The 26,721-nt window shown below is 37.0% G+C and overlaps 1 long non-coding RNA gene across 1 annotated transcript; it reads right to left on the bottom strand.

Annotated features, from left to right (window-relative positions):
• Positions 1-5,149: 5,149 nt before the first annotated feature.
• LOC118766868 lies at positions 5,150-23,027 on the bottom strand. Its single transcript, XR_005002779.1, has 3 exons — positions 23,017-23,027; positions 6,739-6,748; positions 5,150-5,268 (listed from the first exon to the last, which is right to left on the bottom strand). It is a non-coding gene; the product is annotated as an uncharacterized LOC118766868 (long non-coding RNA).
• Between the last annotated feature and the right edge of the window lie 3,694 nt (positions 23,028-26,721).

The raw sequence follows: 26,721 nt of genomic DNA, 5'->3' as shown, positions 1-26,721 counted from the left end.
GTTCAAGCACACGATCTCAGATCAGATCACTTGCTATGCAAGTACAACTCCGTAATATATATATATATATATATATATATATATATATATTATAAATATATATATATAAGAAGAGTGTTTATATTATGAATAAATCACAATTATAATGGAGAGGGTTGCAAAAACTCTTACATGTTTTGAAATAGCAGTCAAAAACCACTATAAAACAACTATTATCACTTATATTTTATCTCATCACAATAAAGCTGTCTGCAAGCGACATGACATATAATATCCACAATTTATTCATAATTATATACACACTTCTTTTATGTAATTTATTATTACATGTTTGGCCATTGATATATTCATACATAATTTTTAATTATTCATGATATATCCTTTGTAATGTATTTTTACATTGCTTTTAAACTTTATATATATATATATATATATATATATATATATATATATACATATACATATATATATACATATATATATATATATATATATATATATATATATATATATATATAGATATATATATATATATATATATATATATATATATATATGTATATATAGTTTTTTGTCTGGTGAAGGTCATTTATGGGGTTACTAATTCATTCCCCTTTTTAATTTTTTATACCTATTAACACAACCCATCACTAATTTCTTTGAATTCGTCTGTTTACCTGGTTACTACTACTACTACTAGCACTCCATCAGTTATGACGATAAGGGTTCCATCTGATCCCATCAATGGAACAGCCTGCTCATAAGATTAATGTGCAAGTGGCTGAGTGCTCCACAGATATGCATACATTTAATGTAATTCTTAAGGAGATTCAGTGTGACATAGAATGTGACAAGGCTAGCTCTTCCGGTTGCAAGTACTACTCGAGGAGGAGGAAGGGAGGAGGAGGACGAGGGGAGGAGGAGGAGGACGAGTGGAGGACGAGGAGGACGAGGAGGAGGAGGAGGAATCTCAGTAATCACTGGTAATTATTCTATCAATCCTAGGGAATGGAAATGCAAGGTCAATTTACATTACATAGGATTTCAACTTGGAATGTAACTAAATACTGGTTTCATATTTTGGTGCAAGGCCAGCAAGTTCAGCAAGCACATTGAGCCCAGTGCTTAAATGGTACTTATTTTATCTCACTTCAAAAGGATGAAAGGCAAAGTCAACCTTTGTGGAATTTAAACTCAGAAGGCAAAGTCAACCTTGGTGGAATTTAAACTCAGAAGGCAAAGTCAACCTTGGTGGAATTTAAACTCAGAAGGCAAAGTCAACCTCGGTGGAATTTAAACTCAGAAGGCAAAGTCAACCTTTGTGGAATTTAAACTCAGAAGGCAAAGTCAACCTTTGTGGAATTTAAACTCAGAAGGCAAAGTCAACCTCGGTGGAATTTAAACTCAGAAGGCAAAGTCAACCTTGTGGAATTTAAACTCAGAAGGCAAAGTCAACCTCGGTGGAATTTAAACTCAGGAGGCAAAGTCAACCTTGGTCGAATTTGAACTCAGAAGGCAAAGTCAACCTTGGTGGAATTTAAACTCAGAAGGCAAAGTCAACCTTGGTGGAATTTAAACTCAGAAGGCAAAGTCAACCTCGGTGGAATTTAAACTCAGAAGGCAAAGTCAACCTTTGTGGAATTTAAACTCAGAAGGCAAAGTCAACCTTGGTCGAATTTGAACTCAGAAGGCAAAGTCAACCTTGGTGGAATTTAAACTCAGAAGGCAAAGTCAACCTTGGTGGAATTTAAACTCAGAAGGCAAAGTCAACCTTGGTGGAATTTAAACTCAGAAGGCAAAGTCAACCTTTGTGGAATTTAAACTCAGAAGGCAAAGTCAACCTTTGTGGAATTTAAACTCAGAAGGCAAAGTCAACCTTTGTGGAATTTAAACTCAGAAGGCAAAGTCAACCTTGGTGGAATTTAAACTCAGAAGGCAAAGTCAACCTTGGTCGAATTTAAACTCAGAAGGCAAAGTCAACCTTTGTGGAATTTAAACTCAGAAGGCAAAGTCAACCTGGTGGAATTTAAACTCAGAAGGCAAAGTCAACCTGGTGGAATTTAAACTCAGAAGGCAAAGTCAACCTTGGTGGAATTTAAACTCAGAAGGCAAAGTCAACTTTGTGGAATTTAAACTCAGAAGGCAAAGTCAACCTTTGTGGAATTTAAACTCAGAAGGCAAAGTCAACCTTGGTGGAATTTAAACTCAGAAGGCAAAGTCAACCTTGGTGGAATTTAAACTCAGAAGGCAAAGTCAACCTTGGTGGAATTTAAACTCAGAAGGCAAAGTCAACCTCGTGGAATTTAAACTCAGAAGGCAAAGTCAACCTTGGTGGAATTTAAACTCAGAAGGCAAAGTCAACCTCGGTGGAATTTAAACTCAGGAGGCAAAGTCAACCTTGGTCGAATTTGAACTCAGAATGTAAAGACAGGTGTAACACCACTAAGCATTTTGCCTGGCATGCGAACAATCCTACCTGCTTTCCATCTTAATGTAACTAAATACTTGTTTCAAAATTTGGTCGAAGGCCAGCATCTTCAGGGGAGGGGGTAAGTCAATTACATTGATCCCCCAGTATTCACCTGGTACCAAAAGGCTGAGAAATAAAGTTGACCTTGGCAGAATCTGAACTCAGAACATAAAGAGAGATGAAATGCCACTGAGCATTTTGTCCAGCAGGCTTACCATTTCACCTTAATGTAACTAAATATTAACAGATGTCCAGTACTACTCAGTGGTGGAAAAACAATATTGGTCATTGACTAAAATTGCTTCATTCAGTTTCTGTCTACCAAATCCGTTCACAAGGCTTTGGTTGGCCTGAGGCTATACTAGAAAACACTTGCCCAAGGTACCATGCAGTGGGACACTGAACGAAGAACCATGTGGTTTGGAAGCAAGCTTCTTATTTCTTTATTGCCCACAAGGGGCTAAACATATAGGGGACAAACAAGGACAGACAAAGGGATTAAGTCGATTACATCGACTCTAGGGCATAACTGATACTTAATTTATCGACCCCGAAAGGATGACAGGCAAAGTCGGCCTTCGCGGAATTTGAACTCAGAATGCAGCAGCAGACGAAATACCACAAAGTATTTCACCCAGCGTGCTAACGATTCTGCCAGCTCGCTGCCTTGAAGCAAGCTTCTTACCGCACAACCACACATGCACCTGCATGACTATACCTGCACCTAGACAGCCATGCCTGTGCCTGCACAGGCATGCCAATGACATATTAAAAGAAAAAACTGTGTTGGTGACTTCTAGGGGAAAACTCTTCAGCATTGGTACCTCCTTCAGTCTTCCTGCTGCAAACGGTCTCTCTATTTCTTTCATTGTTACCTTTTTTTTTTTTCAGATTCAATTGTAGCCTGCCTGAAGAACATGATGGTCTGAGCCTACATTTTCACCTCTGCATACTTTGACAATTCTCAGTGCTGAGCACCATCTCAGGCTGATACAGACAGAATAATTTTATTTCCACCTCAAATTATGATGGGTCTAGAGCAAAGTTTAAAGGTTGCCAGGCCTCTGATGAAGTGTTCAGTTCTTAGAACTCAAATTGTCACCTGGAACATTCAGATTTGGTATGATTGTGGAGCATTAATCCAGTTACTTTTTTAATTCGAATATTACCAACTGAGTATTCTGAGAGTAAGTGAAATGTACTGAAGTGAAAGCAGAAAGATCTGCAATGAGAATAAGATGATTTTGTATTCAAGGTAAGAAAAATGAAAAAAATTTGTTAATTACAAATAATTAATTATATGGATAAACACTGGAGGTGCATGAATTAGTGGTTAGGGTGCTAAACTCATAAATGTAAGATGGTGGTTTTGATTCCTGGATCGGGCAACACATTGTGTTCTTGAGCAAAACACTTCATTTCATGTTGCTCCAGTCCACTCAGATGGCAAAAATGAGTAATCCTGCATCAGACAAGTGTCCCATCCCAGGGGGAATATATATTCCAGAGAAACCAGAAAACCAGACCTAAGCCCCTTAAGGAATAATGTGGACTAAGCAATTATATATAAGAACTTTTGGAAGAACTAAGTTCAAACCTGCTGGAAGTGAGTTTCAATGACTTTCTCTTGGCCAAGAGCTCACCATCACAATACAGTCTCTCGCCACTAGGTCTGGTGATGTATCTGTATTTATTAAATAGGGTCAAGGAAGTCTTCCTTATCGCTGATTCCAATGGTTGATATCCTGAATCATATTCCTTGATTGAAAATAAAGGAAAAAGAAAATAAGACATTCCATAATTTTAGAATCCTATTCTTCAATGGTGGTAGTGGTGAAGAAGATAGAAATGGTGATGGTGGTGATGTTATTGCAGGTATGGCTGGTGGTGATGGAGGAGATGGTGGTGGTTGTCGTCGTCGTTGTGATGATCATAGTAGTTCTGGTGGTGGCAACGGCAGTGGGGATGGTAGCAGCAGCAGCAGCAGTTGCAGCATTTGCAGCAGCAGCAGCAGCAGCAGCAGCAGCAGCAGCAGCAGCAGTAGTAGTAGTAGTAGTAGTAGTAGTAGTAGCAGCAGCAACGGCGATGGTGGAGGTGGTGGTGGTGGTAGTAGTAGTAGTAGTAGTAGATTCTCCATCCCCACCGCCATCCACTAGGTTTCTCTTGGTTATTTATATACCCCAACCCAGCTGCGATAATAAAGTAAATAAGTGAAACACCATTGCTAGAAAGGAAGTAGGCAGGTCAAAAAAGAAAAAAGTGATGAGATTGGTTCTGGATAAATCAGATCAATAAATATCTGTCAGATAGAGTAAAATTCAATGCTACCAGTGTACTTAACAGAGAGTATTAGACATAACATTAGTTGGATATTTTTCAGATTTGAATATAGGCTTTTGTATGTTCCTCTAACAATAAACGGCTTGCAAGAGTCTGCTAGGGTTAGATGTAGGCGTCACAATTGTAAATTGACTCCAGGCATGGCTGTGTGGTAAGGAGCTTGCTTGTTCAATTATGTTGTTCCAGGTTCAGTCCCACTGTGTTGCACCTTGGGTAAATGTCTTCTACTACAGCCTTGGGCTGACCAAAGCCTGGTGAGTGGATTTGGTAGATGGAAACTGAAAGAAACCCATCATATATATATATATATATATATACACACATATACAGTAACAAACTCCTCGTGGAGCTTAGGTGTTTTTGCTCAATAAACATTCACAATGCCCAGTCTGAGAATCAAAATTGCATTCTTACAACTGCGAGTCTGCGGCCCTAACCACTGGGCCAGTGCGCCTCCACTTCATGTTATAGTACTCCGCTTCATGTTATAGTACTGAGCCAACAGATGATGGAGTCAAACTAATCAGTTTGACTCTCAGTGAAACTAAACATTGTAGCATTTGACCAACAAAGGAGACTGAGTGTGACCACTCAACATTGGATAATATATCCTTGAAAATACGACGTAATGGTCATGGCTGGAATGATTTGATTATAGGCCTGCTTGATCAGAACTGACCTGAGATTAAACAAAATCAGCAACAATAACTTTGTTCACCTCTTTTTTATAAGGGTGGTAACGGAATGCTGCTTAACTTTACATCATAGATAATGGTGATCTTTCTCCACCTCCGGCCATAAATCTTCACCAAAGCTGTGACAATTGTTGGTAAGATTTTGCTGGTTCCTGGCAGGATCCATAGGGAGATGTTTTGACCATGGCTATAAAATATCATCACTTAGAACAAGGTATTGGCTTACAAAAAAAAAACCTTTAATATACTTTATAGTATATCATGGTTGTATAATGAAATATCGTGTCCCAACAAGACAATAAAATATCATATAGAGCAAAACTGATGCCTGTGAATAGCTGGAAGAGAGGAATAATTGTTAGAGAAACAATCTTTCTCAGTCAAACAGCCATCTTATATTTTTCCATTATTTACTGAAATCTGTGCTAAATGGCAAATGTCTTTCTTCACTGATAATGGTTTCTTTTCTTCAATTGACAACTTTTAGCAATTAGTCACTTTTCTTGCAGAGGTACTCGCTATTTAGACCAGTGGTTCTCATCCATTTTTTGCCTATAGACTCCTTTGATTCCTATTTCACTCTCCTGGATCCCCATAACCATTTGAAAGTTTGAAATTTTTATATATTATGTTAATTATGGGTAACAGTCAAAGGGAGATAATCCCTTGTAGTTGACATAGTAATGATGCCTTTTCCTCTGCCATTTTCTAGATAGGTCATAGGCCAATGGGTTTAGGGTTTGAAGAAAAGCTGTAAAGCTAAGCGCTTTATGGACGTGAAATCCTGGATAACCCCATAGACCAGCCATATATTTTGTATATTGTAGAATTTAAGCAATTTGTTGCTCATAAATTTTAATATCAAAATCTTATATAGACCCCAAGGACCATATGGACTCTGGTTGAGAACCACTGATCTAGCCCAAAGTTTGCTCAGATTGAGCATATCTATAATCAAAGACATTCCAGTGTTGTTGGCAGCAGTTCTGTCCAATGAAATGACCTCCATATGGTTAACTTGAGTTACAAGATAAAGATTTGTTAAAGTAAAATTTTCACAAAAGATTTTTGTGAGTTTCATAACTCTTTGTGAGTATGTTAATTCCTCACAAGTTTCTTAATTCCTTGTCATCATTGTTGTAATCCATCATCAAACTGTTATAACGTCCACCCCAGTATAGCAGTATAGATAGTTAGACAAGTAAATACATGACTTTCTATGACCGACTTCACCAATTTTCGACTGCTTGACTTCCTACATCACAGTATTTGTAATGACTAGCACGTACCACTCGTCACATGGGAGGAGTGTTCTATTAGTATTATATATATGAATGTACAAGTAAGCATACATATGTGTGTGCATATGCTAATTTTATATATACATAATCTTTACAGATATCTTTTTCCTTCCAAATGTTATTAGATTTCATGTCAAACATAATGAAAATATTCTACTGTTGCCCTTCTGCCCCTGTACACACAAATATACACACACTCATACCTAGAATGGCAGCTTTTTTTTCCAAACAGTCTACCTTCTTCCCACTCTTATACATGCCCCAGCCCCTCTTTTAATATTCTATCCACTACAACCATCAGTGTCATCTCACAACCATCATAAGATGATTATACTCAATAAGACCCAATGCTGTGCAAGGCCATTTAACACCTTACATACATTTCTACTGGTTGGTCTATCTATCTATGTACATGCATGCATACACAGACACACACATATCCACACTCATAAACACTCACAGAGACACATAACTGTATGCCATATATATAGTTGTATGTGTATATATATAGATGTATGTATATTCAACTCATTATATTACATACGTAAAACCCTTCTTTATGTACATTTAATATACAGAACACTGCCCTCAGGTATTTTCCTTTAAGCACATTGTAGATAGCCATGATCAGGAATTATTTCTGTTTCTCTATATATATTGATCACTGGTAGCTTTGCCAGCTGACTAGACAGTGCAATGTTGAAGAACTCTAATGAAACCAAAACATATCCATAGCTTTCACCATTTGGTTTTAAAAATTGAATCCACTCTTATCTGGATATCAGTGTATATCTGTGGCCCCAAAACTTTTATCATACATATACCATTTACATTCCTGAACAACTTAGAAAAACTTTTACACTAGATGACAGAAAAAAATATCTTTTATCTTTAATTTTTTTATTTGTTTCAGTCAAATAAGAAGAAGTTTTAGTGGAATGAATTAACCCTAGTACTTAATTATGTTTTGTTTTTTTAAGCCAGGTACTTATTCTATCAGTTTCTTTAGCCAAACTGCTAAGTTATAAGGATGTAAACAAGCCAACACCAGCTGTCAAGCAGTGGTGGGGTACAAACACAAATGCAAAGACACACACACACACACGCACACATACACACCACACACACACACACACACACACACACACACACACACACACACACACACACACACACACATACATTAGGTACAGGCATGGCTGTGTAGTAAGAAGCTTGCTCCCCAAGCACATGGTTCCGGGTTCAGTCCCACTGTATGATACACTGGACAAATGTCTTTTACTATAGCCTCGGGCTGACCAAAGCCTTTTGAGTGGATTTGGTAGGCAGAAATGGAAAGAAGCTCATTATATATACATATGTACATATCTCTATGTGTGTGTGCCTTTGTGCCTGTGTTTGTCCCCTCTCCGCATCACCACCTGACAACCGGCATTGGTGTGTTTAAGTCACCATAACTTAGTGGCTCAGCAAAGGAGACTGACAGAATAAGTACTAGTCTTAAAATAATAGTCCTGGGATTAATTTCTTAGACTAAACCCTTCAAGGCAGTGCTCCAGCATGACAACGGTCATATGACTGAAACAAGTAAAGGGATAAAAGAATAAAAGAATGTGTGTGTGTGTGTGTGTGTTTGTGTTTGTGTGTATGTATATATATATATATATATATATGATGATGATGATGATGATGATGATATATATATATATATATATATATATATACAGGTGTGGCTGTGTAGTAAGAAGCTTGTTTCCCAACCGTATGGTTAAGGGTTATTAATAAGAACGGTCGTAATCAATGCATGCAAGACTTCACAGTGCTTGCCTCTCACCTTCATAGTCAGCCAATGGACTTTTCCCCCGCTACCCTCATATTTGCATGTATATATGAGAATGGATGTACGTGTGTGTTCTTGTTTCCTTGTCTTGACATCATGCACTAAATGTAAATCGACATTGTTGTCACATGAGCAATGAAATTCATTCACAATATTCCATGGAAACATGCTCAATCATTGTGCTGTTCTTTATATTGAGGGAGTAAGAAAAATATTGCTTTACTAAGAAACACTTAAAGGTTGCAGAAAGGAAGAAAATCAGACTATAGGAAATCAGCCAAAATTAATTTTATTCTACTCGTGCATCCCTGCAAGCATGGGAAAACCACTGATGAAGAGGATGATGATTATGATGTATATACATATTTGTACACACACACATATATATATATATTTACACTAAAATATATGTATATGTATATGTATATATATGTGTAGATATATAGATATATCTGTGTATGCATATATATTTATATACACACATATAGACATATTTATGTATTTATATATATATGCATCCGCATATACATATATATGAATATATATATTTATAAACATACATATACATACATATACATATATATATACACATACATATATAAGTGTGTGTATATATATATGTATATATATATGTATATATATACATATATAGGAACACTCCTTCAGGTATTATGATGAGGGTCCCAGCTGATATGATCAATAGAGCAACTTACTCATGAAATTAATGTACAAGTGGCTGAGCACTCACAGACACAGGTACTCTTAATGTAGTTCTCAGGGAGATTCAGTGTGAGACAAAGTGTGACAAGGCTGTCCTTTGAAATACAGATGCTACTCATTTTTGGTAGGTGAGTGGACTGGAGCAAAGCAAAATAAAGTGTCTTGCTCAAGGACACAATGCGTCGCTGGGAATTGAACTCATGACCTTATGATTATGAGCCAAATACCCTAACAACTAAGTGTGTATGTATATATATACATATACACACACACACACACACACACACATATATATATAGATATACATATATATATACCTATTATATATATTATATACATGTGCATGTGTGTGTATACATATATATATATATTTATATACTAGCTTAAAAGCTGCACTGTCCTGAATTGACCCTGAATGGGAAGATCTCCAAACAGATCTCTGACTTGTTTTGGAGAATTTGATGCAATTGCTTCCTCCAGAGTTATATCCCAATGATGATCATATTCATCGCAAAAAATCATGTAAAAAAAAATCAGTGAAAACAATCGCAGTAATGAAAGTATAGGAATCCAAAATTTCAGGATTGCAAGTCCAGATTCAGCCCAGAATGTTTTTAATTTACTCACGGAGTCAGCCTGATTCCAAAATGGTATGATATGTTGGGCTACAGCCTCTAGGAGTAAAGTTGAAAAAGTGTGACACACTGACACACTGACATTCACATTTATTACATTATATTATATTATATTATATTAAGGTGGCAAGCTGGCAGAATCATTAGCATTCTGGGTGAAATGCTTAGCGGTATTTAATCTGCTGTTAGGTTTTGAGTTTGAATTCTGCCATGCTGGTGGCACATAAAAATTACAGGTCGATAGTTAGAACTATTCTCTGGTATTTCAATATTTCAGTGTTAGGACTAATTCTTCGGGAAACTTACAAAGAAAAAGTGTTGATAGTCAACTTCCCTACTCTTTAGTGTGTATGTGTGTGCATGTGTGTGTGTGTGTGCACGTGTGTGTGTGTGTGTGTTTGTGCTTATTTGTATGTTGTTCCTAGAAAAGGAAGAATGGAAATGAAAATGTTTCTGGATCCTACAGCTGAAGAGAGGATTCCAAGTCTATTTGTCCTTTTCTGTTAAGCATTTTCCATATTGTCTCACTTTTATTTACACATACATCTCTATTACACATACTATCCATTTTATTGTCTTTATTCTCCTCAATGTGTGTATGAGCGCATGCATGTGTGCATGCGTGTGCATGTGTGTGTGTTTGCATTTGTGTTTGTGTGTGTGTATGTGTGTGTTTAGGCATAGGTATGGCTGAAATATAAAGAAGTTCAATCTTCATACTTTCAGTCTCAAGTCTGATCCCACTGATAAAACATTGGGAGAGCATCTTCTATCAAACCCTAAATTTCCCTAATGCCTTGTTAGCACAATGAGTCGAATTTATTTAAACAGAAACTGTGCTACGGATCTACATGTGTATGAATATGTGAGTGAATCTCTGCTTGAGTTTATGAGTTTGATAAAATATCAGTGATTAAAAGAACTGATGTTGTGTTGAAAACTAAGACAGCCGTTTGAAAAAATATAATTTGATAAAATAATATAAAGAAAAAAATCGATCAGTATCTGAATTGTTCATTTGTTCATGAAGATTAATAGATTAACTGATTATTCTTTATGAATCACTTCTAGAACCCAAGATCTAACTTGGAGAATGATGCAGCATTTTGCTTAGTGTGTGTGTACGTGTATATGTGTGTGTAGGTTTGCTCAACTGGTACTTTTGTTATCATCCACAAAAGTATGAAAAGTAAAGCTGACCTCGACGGAATTTGAACTCAGAACATAAAGACAAACAAACTGCCACCAAGCATTTTGCCTGTCATACTAATGATTCTGCCAGCTCACAGCTCAGTGCCTTTGTGTGCACGTGTGTGTGTGTGTGTGTGTGTGTATGTGTGTGTGTGTGTGCGTGTGTTTGTGAGTGAGTGTGTATGTGTGTGTGTGTGCAATGTATACATATATATATATATATATATAGCATAGGCGAGGCTGTATGGTAAGAAGTTTGCTTTACAGTCACATGGACCTAGGTACAGTTCCACTTGGTGGCATCTTGAGCAAGTGTCTTTTACTATATCTCCAAACAAACCAAATACTTGTGAGTGGATTTGGTAGACAGAAACTAAAAGACATCTATTATATATATATATATATATATATATATTATTATCATCATCATCATCATCATTATCATCATCATCATCATCATCATCATCATCATCATCATCATCATCATCATCATCATCATCATCATCATCATCATCATCGTTTAACGTCCACTTTCCATGCTGGCATGGGCTGGACAGTTTGATTGAGGACTGGCAAGCCAGGAGGTTGCACCAGGCTCCAATATGATCTGGCAAGGTTTCTACAGCTGGATTCCCTTCTTGATGGCAACCACTCCAAGAGTGTAGTGGGTGCTTTTTACATGCCACCAGTATGGGAGCCAGTCAGACAGCAGTAGCAACAACTACGTTCAAATGGTGCTTTTTTACATGGGACCAGTCTGGTGGCACTGGCATCAACCATGCACATATGGTGCTTTTTACATTCCACCTGCACGGGAGCCAGTGTTGTGGCACCGGCAGTGACCACGCTTGAATGGTACATTTTACATGCCACCAGCATGGGTGTCAGTCAGACGGTACTGGCACTGGCCACGACAATGATTTCACTTGGCTCAACAGGTTTTCTCAAGCATGGCATATTGCCCAATGATTGAAGGGTACTCTTAAATGGGCCAGATATGCAACACTGGCATAGTCCATGGTTATGGCCTCACTTGGCTTGCCGGATCTTCTCAAGCACAACATATCTCCAAAGGTATCAGTCACTTGTCATTGCCACTGAGGCCGAATGTTTGAAGGTCATGCTTCACCACCTCATCCCAGGTCTTCCTGGGTCTACTTCTTCCACTGGTTCCTTCCACTGTTAGGGTGTAACACTTTTTCACACCGCTGTCCTCATCCATATGCAATACATGACAATACCAGTGCAGTCTTCTCTCTTGCACACCACATCTGATGCTTCCTATGTCCAACTTTTCTCTCTGTCGAGTATGCACACTGATATTACACATCCAGCAGAACATACTAGCATCATTTCTTCATTACAGCACTACTTGTAACTCAGTTTCTTTTACCTGCATTGTTTTGGTTTCAAGAAATACTTAAAACATTTTTATATATATATACAATCACACACACACATATGTATGTATATATATATATGTGTGTATATATGCATATATATGTGTGTGTGTGTATATATATATATATATATATATTTATATATACATTACATACATACGTGTTATATATATATACACATATGAACTCCTCTTGATGTATTTGAGTACTAATATCTGCCATTTGTGAATCCAAATGCACTTCTGCTTGTGCAAACACAGTCACACACACAATCACACACACAACACACACACACACACACACACACACACACATACATATATATGTACACATACACAGTACATTAAACACATGTTCAGCTGACATGCCAACATGACTCTAATCAACTCATTTAATTTCTTGAAGAGAACAATTAAGACTTTCTTCAGATTGATGAGAGGTTCAGTGAGGATGGGGGGGTGAGAATGGGGGATTAATAAGATGTCTAGATAAATGAAATATGGATAAAGAGAAAGAGAAAGAGATAGGGGGGAGAGAGAGAGAATGAGAGAGAATGAGAGAGAATGAAAGATAGCAGAAGAGAAGCAAGAGGGACAATGAGAGTTATAGAAATAGAGGAGAGTGAGAATGAGATAAGCAGTACAAAGAAAAGAGAGAGAGAGAAAGAGAGAGAGTTAAAGGATTGTGAGAGAGAAGTGTTAGTGAAAGTGAAAGAGAAAGTATATAAAAACTGATGGAGTGAACAGGAAAGAAAGGTAGTGAATGGAAACAGAGAGGGGGGGAGAGTGGGGAAAAGAAGGGAAAGATAGAGACAGAGAGAAGGGTAAAGTAAAAAAAGACAGAGTGAGAGAAATATAGTGATGTGTATGTATGGATATGTTTCTATGTATACGTTTCTATGTATATGCCTCCCTGTGTATGTATATATGGTATCTAACTGACGTATCAGTGAATTGGATGTTTAACACACCCCTTTGAAGGATTTCTTTTCCTCAGTTTGTTACTGTATGTATATCATCATCATCATCATCATCGTTTAACGTCCGCTTTCCGCGCTAGCACGGGTTGGACGGTTTGACCGGGTCTGGGAAGCCAGGGGCCGCACCAGGCTCCAGTCTGAATCTGGCAGAGTTTCTACGGCTGGATGCCCTTCCTAACGCCAACCACTCCGTGAGTGGATTGGGTGCTTTTTACGTGCCACCTGCACAAGGGCCGGAGGGTCCGGCATCGTCACAATCGGTTCGAGCATTTTAACGTGTCAGCGGCACATGGGCAACGAGGTCCGGGGTGGGTACTTTGGGGATCCAGGGTACTTTGGGGATCCGGGGTACTTAGAATGAGTAGGGGGTATGTGGAATGCTGCAGCAGAAAGCAGCCGGGTCCGTCTTGTAGTCACGCATTTATCATCACTGAGTAACGTAATTAGGTAGAGGAAAGAAATACAGATATTCTAGAGTTGAGTTGGGGAGGGGAGGTCCAGTTGAGGCGGGTAATATAGGAGGGCAACCAGTGGGGGAGGTTGGGTGAGGAAGGAGGAACGATGGCAGGAAGGGTTGGTGTAGGTTCCTAAGAAATAAAGACATTCGTTATCGTCACTGAGTAACGTTATTAGATAGAGGAAAGAATACAGATATTCGAGAGTTGAGTTGGGGAGAGGGGGGGTCCAGTTGAGGCGGGTATATAGGGGAGCAACCAGTGGGGAAGGTTGGGGTAAGGAGGAACGATGGCAGGAAGGGTTGGTGTAGTTCTAAGAAATAAAAACATAGGATATTACGAGGCGGGAGGGTGCTAAAGGGATAGTCGGAATGAGGCAGTGTCAGGAGGAAGCATAAGATCGGTGGGCAGTTGATGAGCTATGGCGCTAGCAGCTTGTCTTTTACAGTGAAAGCATATGAGGAGAAGGGGGTGGTAGTGGGGGGGAGGGGAGGAGGGGAGTAGGGCGTACCCGGTGTAGATGAGTAAGGGTATCCGGTGTAGATGGTGAGGACAGGGTATACTGGTATTGGTGGTGGGGGGTGAGGAACAGTGTTCACCGGTATTGGTGGTGGGGTGAGAACAGTGTTCATCGGTATTGGTGGTGGGGGGGTGGGGGGCGGGCGCACCGCCAATGGCTGAAAGATGGGAAGAGATGGAAGAGATGGGAAGAGATAGGATTACGGCTTGAGGTAGCCTGGCCTAGGTTAAATTTTGTAGAGAGAGAGATAGAAAGATAAATCAAGTTATGGCGAAGGCTTGAAAGTACCTAAAAGGTTAAATTTTCGTAACAATGTATGAAAAAACGTAGTAACAACGAATAAAATAGTAAATAAAATTTTTAAGAACTTGCTGCGGACATCGAACGGGAGTTGAAATTGAATTGGGATTTAAATTATAGATCGTATGGTGAGAGGAGGAAAAAAGACCGCCAATGGCTGAAAGATGGGAAGAGATGGGAAGAGATGGGAAGAGATAGGATTACGGCTTGAGGTAGCCTGGCTAAGGTTAAATTTTGTAGAGAGAGAGATAGAAGATAAATCAAGTTATGGCGAAGGCTTGAAAGTAGCCTAAAAGGTTAAATTTTCGTAACAATGTATGAAGAAACGTAGTAACAACGAATAAAATAGTAAGATAAATTTTTAAGAACTTGCTGCGGACATCGAACGGGAGTTGAAATTGAATTGGGAATTTAAATTATAGAATCGTAATGGTGAGAGGAGGGAAAAAGACCGCCAATGGCTGAAAGATGGAAGAGATGGGAAGAGATGGGAAGAGATGGGAAGAGATATTACGGCTTGAGGTAGCCTGGCCTAAGGTTAAATTTTGTAGAGAGAGAGATAGAAAGATAAATCAAGTTATGGCGAAGGCTTGAAAGTAGCCTAAAAGGTTAAATTTTCGTAACAATGTATGAAGAAACGTAGTAATATATATATATATATATATATATATATATAATATATATATATGTATGTATGTATGTAGGTATGCATGCATGTATGTATGTATGTAGTAATATATATGTGTGTGGTGTGCTGTGGTGTATATAAATATATACATCTATATATATACATATATAAAATTTAAATATTATATGTGATCTATATTATATATATATATATATATATATATAACACATATTTAGATAGTATATATATTTAGTATAGTATATACGGTGGTGTTGAGTGTGCATTAGTGAGTGAGTGTATGTGTGTGGTGTGTGTGTATGGTGTGTTTGTGTTGTGTGTGTGTGCCTGTATGTTAGGATAAGCAAGAGGAATTGCAGGAGAGATATTAATATGCAAAATAGGGATAGTCAGATGAGGAATACATAGAATGGAGAGAAAGAGAGAGAGATGGGGAGAGAAAGAGAGAGAGATGGGGAGAGAAAGAGAGAGAGATGGGGAGAGAAAGAGAGAGAGAGAGGGAGAGAGTGGGAGAGGGAGGAAGGGTGAGAAAGAGAGAGAGAGGGAGAGAAAGAGAGAGAGGGGGAGAGAAAGAGAGAGAGAGAGAAAGAGAGAGAGAGGGAGAGAAAGAGAGAGAGAGATTGACTTCGAAGAAAGTGAAAGGAAGATTAATTGTAGCTGCTGTTATTGTTGTTGTTGCTGTTATTGATAAGTTGGGCTGGAAGAGAAATATAATGGAGAGTATGGAGAAAATTGATTAGAATTAGCTAAAAGGAGAGCAAATAGATAGATAATATAATCATAACAAAATTGATTATAGTGGTGGTGGTGGTGGTGGTGGTGGATAGCGGTGATGATGGTGGTGGTAGTGGTGGTGATGGTAGTGGTCATGTTAATGGTGGTATCTGGAGTGCATTGATGATAGTGGTGAAAAAAGACAAAAATAAATAAATAAAATAATAATAATGATGATGATGATGATGATGATGATGATGGTTTCAAATTTTGCCACAAGGGCAGAAATTTTGGGGAAGGGGATGAGCCAATTGGATCGATCCCTGTGTTCAACTGGTACTTGTTTTATCGACCCCGAAAAGATGAAAGGCGAAGTCAACCTCGGCGGAATTTGAACTCAGAATATAGCAATGGGTGAAAGCATTTTGTCAAGTACACTAACGATTCCTTCAGTTCACAGTATCATAATAATAATAATAATAATAATAACAGAAAAAAGATGGTATAGGCACACACCAGAAAAGGTCACAGAAAACGAGAAAGCAACCATACTCTGGGATATGCCGATACACACAGATAGAGAAATTAAGGTCAACAGACCAGATATAGTTGTCAGAGATCATGAAGAAAAAAAATGCTTTCTAATTGATGTATCAATACCGGCAGATGACAACGTGTCTCTAAAAGAAATGGAGAAACTCTCAAAATACAAAGACCTGGAAATAGAGGCAACTAGAATGTGGAATCTGAAAACAGAAACAATTCCTATCATTAGGCATGATTAAAAAAAATTCAGACAAATACATAACAAAACACACCAGGACTTACAAACACATATAACATACAGAAAATTGCACTACTAGCACTGCACACATCCTACGCAGAACACTTTCCATACAATAACTATCAGAGCATCACAACAAATCACAGCACATACCCAAGGCACACAGAGCTGCGCTCGGTAGTGAAGTGAAAGCACGCTATAAAAATAAAACTACTGAATAATAATAATAATAATAATAATAATAGGCTTCTGATCTTAACTGATTGGAAGTGTTATCATGTACATTGTTTTGTCTTGGTATAAAAGATGGGCTACAGCAAATATTCTGCTCAATACCATAGATTTGCTTGTCAGTTGTTTGACTTTAACCAGTTGAGCATGTCCCTTAGTGGCTGACGACATGTGCATCTCTGATCACGAGCAGAAGTAGTGGGGGAGCATCATAGCCATGTGTTGAGAGGGATTCTTTGGGGTTTGAATAATTCACCTCTGGAAACATGGGTGGTTCTTTCAACATCCTTAAACAACCCTTATTCAGGGACCTTTTGAGCGGGATGGGCTACTCAACCTGAAGAAAATTGTAACTGGGCCCCACCTGCAAGGTCATGTGCTGTTTATCTTTTTATGAGATCACCATGTCGCGCACATATGGTTGTGATGCATGTGCCTGGTGTACCCTTATCAAACGGGTAGTCATGATGGGTATATTGGGCTTCGTATATTTTACCCCAGTGTCACTTTGATGGCATGAACATGCTCTCTCACTCAATAATTATAATAATAATAATAATGATGATGATGATGATGATGATGATGATGATGATAATAATAATAATAATAATAATAATAATAATAATAATAATAACAATAATAATAATAAGGAATGCACAAAAAGCTGGCTGAAAACTTTAACAGCATACTAGTAGAGCCAGAGACAATGCCTGAATGGCTCACAAAGGGGAAAACCATCTTAATTCCCAAATCAAATGAAACAGCAAAACCAGAAAACTACAGACCAATAACCTGCCTCCCTACTATGTTCAAGGCATTTACTGCAGTGATATCGCAAAGGCTGAACAAGCACCTGGACGAAAACAAACTGTTCCCAGAAGAGCAGAAAGGATGCCGCAAAGGCTCATATGGCTGTAAAGATCAACTAATGATTAATAAAGCCATAACTGAAGACAGCCACAGAAAGAAGAAAGGCCTCAGTATGGCCTGGATTGACTACAAAAATGCGTTTGATAGCATCCCCCACACATGGATCCTCGAAACACTAGCCATTAACAAGTAGCACCAACACATCATCAAATTCATAGAGCACTCTATGAATAAATGGCAAACAGTCCTACACCTCCAAACAAAAGAGGGACTCATGAAAACCAAAGACATCCCCATTAGAAGAGGAATATTCCAGGAGACACGCTCTCTCCACTCCTTTTCTGCTTGGCACTGTCACCTCTATCTGATATGCTAAATAGAACTGGATGCGGATATAAATGTTACGGCAAAACGATCAGCCACCTTTTATATATGGATGACCTAAACTATACGCTGCAAATGACAAACAGCTGGAAACACTATTAAAGACAGTTCATGGATTTACCAAAGAAATAGATATGAAATTTGGATTAGAAAAATGCGCCAAAGTAACCATGAAAAGAGGAAAACTAGTTAAGAGTAACAACATCACACTAGATAAAACCAATGAAATAAAAGAATTAGACCAAAGCCAAACTTACAAATACTTAGGAATCCATGAACTAGATAAGACACAACACACACATGAAAGAGAAAATAAAAAAAGAATATTATAGACGAGTTAGATCAATACTAAAAACAGAGCTCAATGCTAAAAACAAGATAATAGGTATCAACACTTTAGCTGTCCCAGTTATAAGTTACAGCTACAATATCCTTAACTGGACACGAAATGAACTGTCCAAAATAGATAGGAAAACAAGAAAAATAATGACAGGATCTAGGATGCATCACCCAAAATCTGACATAGAAAGACTATATATACAACGTATAGAAGGTGGTAGAGGCCTTATACAGCTGGAAAACTACTATAAAATAACCACCATAGGACTGCAAAAATATCTACTTCAGAAGGAAGGAAAACTGATCCAGATAGCAGCAAAACACGAGCAAAACAAAAAACTGTTCTCAGTATTTAAGGAAGCTGACAAATACAAACAAGAAATCATACCACCTATAAACATGAAGAAGAAGAAGAAGAAGATGAAGAACAACAAAAGCTATAAAACAAATGAAATCCAAACTAAAAATAGAACAGCAACGAACCATGATAAAACGATGGCAAGAAAAGCCCCTTCATGGTAAATACTGCACTAAACTAAACGCAAAAGAAATAGACAAAGAAAAATCCCAGCAATGGTTGAGAAGCTCAGGACTCAAAGCAGAAACAGAGGGATTTTTAATTGCAGCACAAGACCAAAGCCTCCCCACCAGAAATTACCAAAAACATGTAATGAAAAGAAATATTACAAGTAACTGCAGAATATGTGGAGATGGACAAGAAACAATAAATCATATTATCTCTAGCTGCCCAGTCCTGGCTAAGAAGGAATATATTCACAGACATGACAGAGTTGGAACCTACATACATTGGAAGCTATGCCAACATTATGGAATAACAACAGAAAAAAGATGGTATAGGTACACACCAGAAAAGGTCACAGAAAACGAGAAAGCAACCATACTCTGGGATATGCCGATACACACAGATAGAGAAATTAAGGCCAACAGACCAGATATAGTTGTCAGAGATCATGAAGAAAAAAAATGCTTTCTAATTGATGTATCAATACCGGCAGATGACAACGTGTCTCTAAAAGAAATGGAGAAACTCTCAAAATACAAAGACCTGGAAATAGAGGTAACTAGAATGTGGAATCTGAAAACAGAAACAATTCCTATCATAGTAGGTGCATTAGGCATGATAAAAAAATATTCAGACAAATACATAACAAAAACACCAGGACTTACAAACACATATAACATACAGAAAATTGCACTACTAGGCACTGCACACATCCTACGCAGAACACTTTCCATACAATAACCATCAGAGCATCACAACAAATCACAGCACATACCCAAGGCACACAGAGCTGCGCTCGGTAGTGAAGTGAAAGCACGCTATAAAAATAAAACTACTGAATGATAATAATAATAATAATAATAATAATAACAATAATAACAATAACAATATATGTGTTGTGGCAAGAGTATGACACCCTATGATGAGAATAGACTGGACCACTTCATATAAATAGTAGTGGTCTGATGTAGTCAGCAGTTCATAGTTTGGTCTTTGAAGTCCAGGTCCAGGTACAGTTTACAATTTGAGTTAGTGTGTTGGAAATATTGATCGTTGGTTCGTTATGTGTTTGTTACTGCCCTTGTTTCTATTTTGTATTGTTATAACACTGTTACAGTGTATTCTTTATCTATCACCAATAATATCAACCATACTATGATATAGGAGGCGTAAGGATTGGCTCCCATGCAGGTAGCATGTAAAACACCTTTTGAGCATGAGTGTGGTTATTGCCAGAACCACCTGACTGGCCCTCATGCCAGTGGCACGTAAAAAGCACCCACTACACTCTTAGAGTGATTGGCATTAGGAAGTGCAGCATCCAGCTGTAGAAACTTCGCCAGACCAGATTGAGCCTGGTGCAGCCTCTGGCTCACCATTCCTCAGTCAAACTGTCCAACACATGCCAGCATGGAAAGCAGACATTAAACGATGATGATGATGATGATGATAATGAAGGATATAACATGTGGCAACCAGGATTTTTCAAAGCTCATGTAGATTATTTGACAATTTGTGCATCATACAAATTATTAAATTATGGAGAACCTATTTAGCTGCAGTAATACAGCTTCAAGAGAAGCAACAGAAACAACTACAGGAGTTGCAGAAGCAAATATTACAACAACAACAACAACAACAGTTCATTGAGTTACAGTCCAGGTAATCCGAAAATTTGGTAAGTTCATTTACACCAGACAGCGTGGCAACTCTATTTATGAATTCACTTATAATCCAGAGGAGGATATTATGTTTCCTGTGTATTATAGAAGGTATGAGGAAATGTTTAACAAGGATTGCAAGTCATTGTCAGATGAGGAGAATGTGAGGCTATTACTACACAAGGCAGCTCCGGCCGAGCATAGATGCTACTGTAACTTTATATTGCCCCAAAAATCGAGTGAGATTGGTTTCCAAGGAATTATTGAATTACTATCAAAGATCTTTTGTGACAAAAGTTCGTTATTTAATACTCAAATGGAATGTTGGAACTTAACAAAAAATGACGATGATGACTTTATTACATATGCTGAAGTAGTCAACTGTATGTGTGAAAACGTTAAACTTCAGGAACTCACTCAGGATATGTTTAAATTCCTTATCTTCATTCAAGGCTTTACAGCAACTGGAAATAGAGAAATTCAGGCAAGGCCTCTCTCAAAAATGGAGCAAGCAAACCAAGACTTAACCCTACAGACCATTGCAGATGAATGTCAAACAATGGTAAACTTGATGTACAATGTGAAAAAAATTCAGGAGAAAGATTCAGCAAAAATAAAGATGTGTTGACTCAGAAGTACAACCACAAAAGAGTGCCAGGTCCCAATCTCATGTTATGGATGTTGAGGCCTACACTTCAGAAAAGAGTGTCCATTTAAAAACCAAAAATGCTATAGAAACTTGGTCACAAGAGCTCACACTGCAGGACAAAATTACAAGGGTCAAACACAAAAAGTTCTAAGCTATTTTCAGCAGAAAATGAAAGCAACACAAAAACAAGAAAATTCATACACGTAAAAATAAATGGTGCAAATATTAAACTACAGTTGGATATGGGTAGCGATATTTCAATCATAAATATGGATACATTGAGAAAAATCAGGAAACCGAGGTTACATAAAACAGCATAAACAGTGCATGGTGTAACAGGCAATAAATTACATTTCATGGGCGAAACACATATCAACGTCACATTTTGAAGAGAGACACATGAAGCAAAATTATTCATTGTGGATAATACAATCAATCTGTTTGGCACAGATTGGTTAGAACTATTCGATTTATGGCACCTCCCCATAACTCTTTACTGCAATAACATAAATGATTGTCGCATTACAAATAAGTCTTCGGAAGAACTGAAGTTAAAAATTGGAAAAAATGTTCCTGTAAGTGTTATCAGAGGATTTAAGTCTATGTAGAGAGACTGAAGCCTGCTTTCAAGTAAGTGAAAACACTGTGCCTTTAGTTAAATCTAGCAGAAAAGTGCCGTTCACGGCAATTGAAATTGTAAATGAAGAGATGGACAGACTGGAAAAGACTGGAATCATCAAAAAGGTGGATAGCTCTTAGTGGGCGGTAACCATGGTGCGCATTAAAAAAAGATTAGGCTGTGTGCCGATTTCTCTACAGGATTCAACAACTGCTTAAAGTCATGCCATCATCCACTTCCAACTCCAGGGGACATTATTTTGCAAAATTAAATGGTGTAAAAATTTTCTCAAAATTGGATCTGTCTGATGCTTATTCATAGATTAAAGTGAATGACAAATGCTCAAAGTATCTGACAATAAATACACATAGAGGATTGTACAGATATACCTGGTTACCTTTTGGATTAAAGGTTGCACCAGCAATATTTCAGCAAATCATGGACGCTATGTTATCTGATTGTGAATTTGCAATCCCTTATTTGGATGATATATTGACAAAGAATAATTCATGTGAACAGCATGTGGAGTATATAAAACCTGTGTTCATAAAAATTAAAGAGTACAGGTTCACTTCGAGTGAAGAAAAATGCAAATTCTTTTTGCCTTAAACTAGGTAGTTAGGGCAAATAAATGATTAAAATAGTAGACGTCCTATCCCATCAAGGACAGAGGCAATAAAGAATATGCCTGCTCTAACAAATATACCAACATTACAAGCATTTCTTGGGTTGGCAAACTACAACCAAAACTATATTCCTAATGTGCACAAATTAAGAGCTCCATTGAATGACTTATTAAAAAAGGAAGTAAAGTGGAATTGGTTGGTTAAATGCCAAAACGTGTTTGAAGAAATAAAAACAAATTCTAATTGCAGAATTGCTGTAGCATCTGATACTTTGGAGAATGGAACAGGAGCAGCTTTGCTACACGTGTATAAAGATGGAAGTACGAAACCAGTGAATCCTGTTTTGCACTTACTGATAGCGGCAGAGAAAAAATACAGTCTGATAGAAAAAGAAGCCCTATCGATTATCTTTGCTGTGAAAAAATTTTTCTGTTACAAACAGATCATCAACCATTGATATCAATTTATGGGTCAAAGAAAGGGTTACCCACCCATACAGTGAACCGACTATAACATTGAGGTATAATATTACTAAATTACAATTTCAAAATGTAGTATATTCCTTCAAAAAGAAAAAAAATTGGTCATGCAGACTGTCATGTGGACTGTCAAAAATATGGAACCACTAGAATTTACCATGATAGCCACACTGCAGGCAGAAATTGAAATAAAAAGTATTATGGCTAATGTTATCCAAGAACAGCCAGAGACTGCACAAGATATAAGAATGAAATCTGTATACAATGAGATATTACAAAAATGAAAGAAGCTTTAAAAAATAAGCAGAATGAAAATACAAATTCAAGTAGTTTCTCAATAAGTGATGATATTCTGATGTATGTCTAAAGAGTTGTAGTACCGACTACATTACAGAAATGTTTGTTGCAGCAATTCCACAGCAGACACCCAGGAATGTCAAGGATGAAAGCTCTGATGAGAAGTTACATCTATTGGCCAACTATGGACCAAGATATCAAAACTTTTGTGAGAACTTGTCAAAGTTGCATGCACACAGCCAAAGTCCCGCTGGTAAAATATCAATCATGGCTGGAGATTGAGAACTCATGGATTAGGTTACATATTGACTGTGCTGGACTGGTGAATGGTGCTTACTATCTAATCATGGTAGACAGCTGTACAAAGTGGCCAGAGGCATGCAGGTGCAATAAACCAATTGCTAAGACAACTATAAAATTCCTGTATGCACAATACGGTGTTCCAGACATAATAGTTTCTGATAATGGAACACAATTCTTGGAGTATGAATTCAACTGTAAAATGCACTTAATAATGCATATTTTCACTCCACCCTACCACCCGATGTCAAATGAGCAGGTAGAAAGATTCATGGACATGTTCAAAAGTGCATTAAGAAAAGCTAGGAACAAATTAAGTAACAATGAAGCACTAACAAAATTCTTAAGGGTATATAGAGTAACCCCCAATCCAAGTACAAATTCAGAAAAGTCACCCACAGAGTTGATGTTTGTGAGAAGAATAAAATCGATTTTTGGTAAGTTATTAATAGAGAAAAAAAGATGTAAAGGAAATACAAAAGATGTAATGAAATAGTTTGAAGTAGGAGATAAAGTGCATTTTAAAACCTGCAGAAATGGTAAAGATGGCTGGGAAGTATGATGTATCTAATTAAAGGGCCACACTGGGAAGATAAGAAACACATAAATCAGCTGAAGAAGAGATATACCAAAGAACAGAGAGAAATTCCTATGGAAGTATTTTTGATGTATTCGGTGTCCCAGCTCTGAAAGTAACCAGCATGAGAAACCAGAAGCAAACCAAACACCTTGAGATAAGGCCCAAGCAAAAAAGATATTAAAAAATAATAATGTTAAGTAAAATTTCTTCATTCCTCCAGAATTCGAAATCTCAAAAGAGGAGATGTTGTGGCAAGAATACAATACCCTCTGACAAGAATAGACAAGACCACTACATATAAATAGTGGCAGTCCGACATAGTCGGCAGTTCATAGTCTAGTCTTTGAAGTCCAGGTACAGTTTACAGTTTGAGTTAGTGTGTTGGAAATTTTGAATGGTGGTGTGTAAAAGATTGTTGATTCATTACGTGTTTGTTACTGCTGCTGTTTCTATTTTGTATTGTTATAACACTGTTACAGTGTATTTTTTATCTATTGCCAACAATATCAACCGTACTACGATATTTAGAGGGGAGGCGCAAGGATATAACGATATGTTACAAAAGAGATAAGAAAATGGAATGCAAATCATTAATGATGGCAATGACCATAATAATGATGATGACAACACTGACAGCAGCAATGATGATAATGATGATAATGGTGGTGATGACAATGACAATGACAATGATGATGAGGATGACGATGACGATGATGATGATGGTGCCAATAACAATGATGATGATGATGATGGTGACAATGATGACAGCATTGCTGACAATGACAATGATTATGATGATGATGGTGATGATTATGATGGTAACAATGATGATAGCATTGTTGACAATGACAATGATGATGATGATGATAATGATGATGACAGCATTGATGACAATGATGATGATGATGGTAGAGACATTTCTTTCTACTGTTGATGGTGGTAGTGGTGGTGGTGGTGGTGGAGAAGGAGGAGGTGGTGGTGGAGAAGGAGGAGGTGAGGAGGGGGGAGGATATTTTTGGTCAAGATGTTAATGAGACTTTTTTCTATTATTGAAGGATGCTGATAATGTCAATATGACAATGACAATAACAATGATGATGATGATGATGATGATATGATGATGTTGATGATGACGAGGATGATGATGATGTATCACTATCCTCATCATGTGGATTGTCATGGTACACTAGTGATGGTGATATGATCATGACAGAAAGAAATAATTTGAAAAAGAAAAAATTCTAAAGAAAAAACTCAAAATATATATATAACAAAAAGAACACAAGAAGAAATTAAAATGAAGAAACAAAACATACACCCACATACATACACACAGCAATATATATATATATGAAATAATGTACATATACATACATATAACCATGTATGTATGCATATGTGTATCTTTGTGTATATATGTATCACATAAATGTGAAAAATATGTGTGTGCATATATATATATATACATATACATAAATATATATATATATATATACATATACATATATATATATATATATATATATATATATATATATATATATATGTATATATATATATATGTATATATATATATGTATATATGTATATATATATATATGTATAAATATATATGTATATATATATATGTATATATATAATATATATATATATATATATATATATATGTGTGTGTGTATGTATATGTATGCACACACATACATTTTCAAACATATTCACATATATACATAGACATAAACACACATATGCATGCACACACACACACACACACACACACACACACAAACTAATACACATGCATACATATAGGAAATAAAATCATTTGTATTACACACATATTTATATTTCATTAATTAACGAAATTACTAGTCTTTCATGGACGAAGTAAAATTGTAATAATATCATATTAGATGGGATTATTTCAAGTTAACAGGAAAGCCTGATAAGCAAAAGGCCTTTCTTCCATTTTCTTTCTTTTTATTTCATTTTCTCCAGCTTTATCTTTGACAAATGTATTCAAGCAGAGAAAAGGAAACAAAATAAAACATGGCAGCCGATGTCGACTGAACAATAGCAAGTGATTTGAGATGTTGAGAAGAGGGAAAAAAAACAGAAATGGAGACAGGGTTAGAGACAACAAAAAAATTTGATTGAAGTAAATTTTACTAATGCT

This window comes from Octopus sinensis, linkage group LG18 (genome assembly GCF_006345805.1).
Source record: "Octopus sinensis linkage group LG18, ASM634580v1, whole genome shotgun sequence".
Taxonomy (NCBI): Eukaryota; Metazoa; Mollusca; class Cephalopoda; order Octopoda; family Octopodidae; genus Octopus; species Octopus sinensis.
The sequence above is the reverse complement of the archived record's forward strand: the minus strand, read 5'-3'. Positions and strand labels throughout refer to the sequence as shown.